Consider the following 6,485-nt stretch of genomic DNA (forward strand, 5'->3'; position numbering starts at 1 on the left):
TCTTTCTATCTATCTCTGTCTCTCTCACCATCTCTCCCTCTCTCCCTCTCTTTCTATCTATCTCTGTCTCTCTCGCCGTCTCTCCCTCTCCCTCTCTCTCTCTCTCTCTCTCTCTCTCTCTCTCTCTCTCTCTCTCTCTCTCTCTCTCTCTCTCTGTCTCTCTCTCTCTCTCTCTCTTTCTATCTATCTCTGTCTCTCTCACCATCTCTCCCTCTCTCCCTCTCTTTCTATCTGTCTCTGTCTCTCTCGCTGTCTCTCCCTCTCTCTCTCCCTCTCTATTCAATCTCTCTCTCCTGCACCACTAATCTCATCAGTACTAACAACACCACCCACATGTTTTTTCTCCTGACCTGCCATTATGGAGCGACACATATTGAACCAATGGCATGACAAAGAGGAGAGAGGGCACAAAATGGCTACCTAAGCTGAGCCCTATGCCTTGTCAAAAGGTCACCCTGATTAAAGATCCGGCTACGGTCTGGTGAATGAAAGGTGGACGGGTAGTTCTACTTTAATGGAAGGATAGCTAGAGGGATTAACCCTCGGCTCTGGGAGAGGACACCGACTGTGTGTGTGTGTGTGTGGGGGGGGGGGGGGAGTGTGTGTGAGTGTGTCACTCATGCCTCTTGTGTGTGTGTTCGCGCATACAATTGTCTGTGTACAGCAACCGGGATGGAGGAGATGGAGGCTTTAACTCGTCAGTATTAAGGCAACGCAGATGGTGCAGATGTGATTGGGAGTTCCCAACCCTACAAGGTCAGGTTGGTTCAGGCGATGCTTGTGTAAGTGCACAATACATCCCTGGTAAGGATTCCTAAACAACAACAAAATATGATGGCCAAGTTTCCCTTCAGGGATAATAAAGTCAATCTTATCTCTTCTTACCAATCTATGCAAATGTGTGCTCAAGACTATTAACTGTAGCTTTAGTTCATGCAGTATTGATGACACTTAAACCGAACACCAACGAAATGAGCAAGGATAAATACAGGCATGAAACAATCAGCCAATAGATCTATCAGTTGATCATGAATAAACCAGCGAACCATTCAATCATATTACATATCTGTCAAATATGACCTTGATTATGGGCCTTCGGAGGCTCTTCTTCTCCCTATGCAATGCGAGATGGGTGATGGAAATATTTCTACAATGGACATTCCCATTCAAGTCAATGATCTGTGATGGGGTGGCCCGGCAGCCATATTGAACATATCCATGGGAGTAATTATAATTCCATGAGCAGGCAAGCTCCTGTCATCGAGGGCCATAGCAATAAACTGACTAGAATGGACGGTCCCATTCATGTTCCATGTTCCATGATGGGTGGCCCCCGGCAGCCATTTTGCTCTAGTCAGTGTATTTCCATGGGCAACACAGAGAGCTCATCCAGCTGTCATCCAGGGCCAATCAAATCACTCTCACAGAGTCGTGTGTCTGATTGACAAAGCCTCCCCCAGCCAGACGCTGTCTGTCACAAGCCAATGATTGATAATGAGAATATTTGACCAACAAATTGAAATCCACACTTGAACTTAATGGTTGTCACACCGGTAGGTCTCCTCCACATTAGTCCATACTTTCTGACTGAACGACAGTCATCTGTTGGGTGGCTAAATGACACAGCGCAAAGCTATCTATCAGATCCCAATGCGATACCAACGCTCCATTACTTGAATAACTATGGAAATCTAATTCAAATACCTATATGGAAATAGATGTAGTAGGTTATAGTATGGCTATAAAAATTCAATCTCAGCATGGAACATGAAGGTGCAGGCTTGTTTCTTGTACACACATTTACCTTATGTATCACTTTCATGACACAATTATAAGTTACATTACTTTTAAATTATATATCATTTTTTTAGTACAAGTATTTAGAGTACATGGGTTCTGTTGCAATATCCACACTTCCATACCACTTAGTTTAAAAGCAATGCAATGTAGGCATTCTAGTATTGTTATTGGAATGTAGCCTAGATTCCAATAACAAGGCTACATTCCAATAACAATACTAGAATGCCTACACTGCATTGCTATTTCATGAAATATGTGTGAAAAGGAAATGCAATTCTGTTAAATTGAATCTTGTCATCACATCCTGAACACCATATGCAGTACATCATATTTCAAAGCACCTACAGTGGTGTTGCGGGGACAGGATCGCGTCATAAGAACAACGGCAAATTTAAAATCCACTATATGTACGAGAGGCTGCTGATGTAACCAATAAGAAGTGCCATACAGCAGTAGAGAGGTGATACAGGTGATAAACTATTCAGAACCTCTGGAGAGATGGCTCTCCATAACCACCACTTCATGGTAGCTATAACAATGTAACATGCATAATATGCCTATATATAACATAATCATATGTGTGAGAGGGTGGAGAGGATAGATGGGGGGTTATGTAGGGGATAGAGGGGGGATGGAGAGAATAGAGGGGGATAGAGGGGTTAGAGGGTGATGGAGGCGAGAGAGGGGGGATGGAGGGGATGGAGGGGGGATGGAGGGGATGGATGGGGGATGGAGGGGTTAGAGGGTGATGGAGGCGAGAGAGGGGGGATGGAGGGGGGATGGAGGGGTTAGAGGGGGATGGAGGCGAGAGAGGGGGGATGGAGGGGTTAGAGGGTGATGGAGGCGAGAGAGGGGGGATGGAGGGGATGGAGGGGATGGAAGGGGGATGGAGGGGATAGAGGGGGATGGAGGGGTTAGAGGGGGGATAGATGGGTTAGAGGGGGATGGAGGGGATAGAGGGGGGATGGAGGGGATGGATGGGGGATGGAGGATAGAGGGGTTAGAGGTGGGGTTGGAGAGGATAGAGGGGGGGTGGAGGGGATGGAGGGGTTAGAGGGGGGATGGAGGGGATGGATGGGGGATGGAGGATATAGAGGGGTGTCATGACGTTGCCCTCTTTGGACACAGCGAGCACCAACCCCCTACCTCTGCGCTATCCCCCTCTCTCTGTCTCCTACACCAAGGCTGCTGTGGTCAGAGAGGTCGTACATTCCTAGAGGAGTTCCTCTCCTCATGACCAGAGTTTGTGACCGAGTCTGTGTCTCTCACATGGGTAGGCAGACCATTCCATAAAAATGGAGCTCTATGGGAGAAAGCCCTGCCTCCAGCTGTTTGCTTAGAAATTCTAGGGACAATTTGGAGGCCTGCGTCTTGTGACCGTAGAGTATGTGTAGGTATGTATGGCAGGACCAAATCAGAGAGATAGGTAGGAGAGAGATAGGTAAACTCTGTTTATACAATAGCCTCAGTTATGAGGCTTACATCTAATTGTTTTATAAAATGAATGAGTAAAGATGAAACTATTCGTGAAATGATGTTATGCTATGTAATGATGTTAATGTGAGATAATTGTATTTCTGGCACACCCCCAGGGGCACAGACAGGACCTGGAATCATGGGACAGCCCTTTTCTATGTTTCGAATTAAACCCCCACGTGGGTTGTCCCACACCAGACCGAGCTTACCTCAATTACGAGAGGGCTAAGGTTTGAGACCAGACCAGTACCTCTATCAAAGAGGGAAATAAGGTTTATGTAGATTGCTGAATCTTTTAACCATCTCACGTGGTTAAACTCTTAGACTATCGATACCGACAGAATAAGAACAAGTCTTTGATATTAATTACTAGTCTGCAGCTAGGAATTCGGTATAATTGAACGCGAAGACCGACGACCGCCGAAACATCTATTCTAATACAACATTTCTGAATGGGACTCTGAAGTAGCCACACTAACCATGAAAGACAATTGAACTTCCAACAGAAAGGACGATTCCAACAGAGATCACGTGACACGCTGAGTGTAAATATAAATATTGATTGCAATTACTCTCGAATGAGTGAGTGTTCATGTGCAAAGGATTAGCATTTCAATCGTTATAATTATCAACTTTGTAGTGTCTTTTATCTTTCGTGCCCCTCAGTCTTTTGTCCACCAAGCCACCATGCCGGTTTAGCTCACTAGGGCACATTCCCCTATCATTTCCTTGTAACCATATCTACTGTTTGTTATGCATTTCTGTGAATTACTTAGTTAGTAAATAAAGGATTTAAGACAATTTATGTATGGATGACTCATAGTGAAGACTGGGTTCGTGCAGATAACCAACAATTTACGATGTTTAGAATGAGACTAACGTGAGGTAAATAATAATTCATTAATTTGAAGACTAATTGATCAGATATAAAAATATCTGAAAGTTATATTAGGAAAATTATAACTTTGTAATCTGAATATTTTCCTTGGTGCCCCAACTTCCTAGTCAATTACAGTTACATGATTAATCTGTTTAATTGCATAATAATAATTACAGAGAATCTTTGATAAAGACTCATCTTCAGTTTAATGATGCCAAAGACATGACAGGGGGGATATAGGGGTTAGAAGCGGGGATGGAGAGGATAGAGGGGGGATAGAGGGGTTAGAGGTAGGGATGGAGGGATAGAGGGGGATGGAGAGGATAGAGGGGATAGGGGGAGTGAAGAGGATAGAGGGGGGAAAGAGGGGTTAGAGGTAGGGATGGAGCGATAGAGGGGGATGGAGAGGATAGAGGGGATAGGGGGAGTGGAGAGGATAGAGAGGGGATAGGGGGAGTGGAGAGGATAGAGAGGGGATAGGGGGAGTGGAGAGGATAGAGAGGGGATAGAGGGGTTAGAGGCGGGGATGGAGGGATAGAGGGGGGATGGAGAGGAAAGAGGGGGGGGGGGGGGTGGAGGGGTTAGATGGATGGTGAAGAGAGGGAAAGGAGGTACTGTAGTATCTCAGAGTGGATGGGATGGTGGAGAGAGGGAGAGGAGGTACTGTAGTATCTCAGGGTGGATGTGATGGTGGAGAGAGGGAGAGGAGGTACTGTAGTATCTCAGGGTGGATGTGATGGTGGAGAGAGGGAGAGGAGGTACTGTAGTATCTCAGGGTGGATGTGATGGTGGAGAGAGGGAGAGGAGGTACTCTAGTATCTCAGGGTGGATGGGATGGTGAAGAGAGGGACTGGAGGTACTGTAGTATCTCAGGGTGGATGTGATGGTGAAGAGAGGGAGAGGAGGTACTGTAGTATCTCAGGGTGGATGTGATGGTGGAGAGAGGGAGAGGAGGTACTGTAGTATCTCAGGGTGGATGTGATGGTGAAGAGAGGGACTGGAGGTACTGTAGTATCTCAGGGTGGATGTGATGGTGGAGAGAGGGAGAGGAGGTACTGTAGTATCTCAGGGTGGATGTGATGGTGGAGAGAGGGAGAGGAGGTACTGTAGTATCTCAGGGTGGATGTGATGGTGAAGAGAGGGACTGGAGGTACTGTAGTATCTCAGGGTGGATGTGATGGTGAAGAGAGGGACTGGAGGTACTGTAGTATCTCAGGGTGGATGTGATGGTGGAGAGAGGGAGAGGAGGTACTGTAGTATCTCAGGGTGGATGTGATGGTGGAGAGAGGGAGAGGAGGTACTCTAGTATCTCAGGGTGGATGGGATGGTGAAGAGAGGGACTGGAGGTACTGTAGTATCTCAGGGTGGATGGAGTGGTGGAGAGAGGGAGAGGAGGTACTCTAGTATCTCAGGGTGGATGTGATGGTGGAGAGAGGGAGAGGAGGTACTCTAGTATCTCAGGGTGGATGGGATGGTGAAGAGAGGGACTGGAGGTACTGTAGTATCTCAGGGTGGATGGAGTGGTGGAGATAGATTGATTAATGACATTTAGATTATTTGGCGCTGCCATAGCGTTCCCTGCACTTCCTAAAGAGACAGAGGTTAGCACAATTTAACCCCTGCTCATTTGCTACCCCAAGACAGTTCCAGGGCAAGGCAAGACTGATTACGGAAGGAGAGATGCATAAATCATACTTTATCAATTTCATGGAGTGAATTTTTTTCTCTCCCAGCCCTAGGCTACATGCCTTAACAATTATATAGATTCACAAGACTCATCTGAAGGTTCCCCGGTACCAGTTGAAAAACATTTTGGAAGTACAGTATATATGGAGACTGTTAAGTGAGAAAAGTAAGGTGTTAAATACATGATAAAATAATAATAATGATCTTTTTTATATCTCTCAGACATAGTGATAGTGATAGTCATAGGATACACTTATTTGAGATGTTATTCCATGTAGTGGATGTGTCATTCAATGCATTTGTATGGGCTAATAGCAGTAAGACCAAATCAAATGTTTAACACAACATATACACCACTGTTCAAAAGTTTGGTGTCACTTCTTTTTTGAAAGAAAAGCACATTTTCTTGTCTATTAAAATAACATCAAATTGATCAGAAATACAGTGTAGACATTGTAGACGTTGTAAATGACTATTGTTGCTGTGATATTTAATGGAATCTGATATTTATCTACATAGGCGTACAGAGGCCCATTATCATCAACCATCACTCGTGTTCCAATGGCACATTGTGTTAGCTAATCCAAGTTTATCATTTTAAAAGGATAATTGATCATTAGAAAACCATTTTGCAATTATGTTA

This window comes from Oncorhynchus kisutch, linkage group LG8 (genome assembly GCF_002021735.2).
Source record: "Oncorhynchus kisutch isolate 150728-3 linkage group LG8, Okis_V2, whole genome shotgun sequence".
Taxonomy (NCBI): domain Eukaryota; kingdom Metazoa; phylum Chordata; class Actinopteri; order Salmoniformes; family Salmonidae; genus Oncorhynchus; species Oncorhynchus kisutch.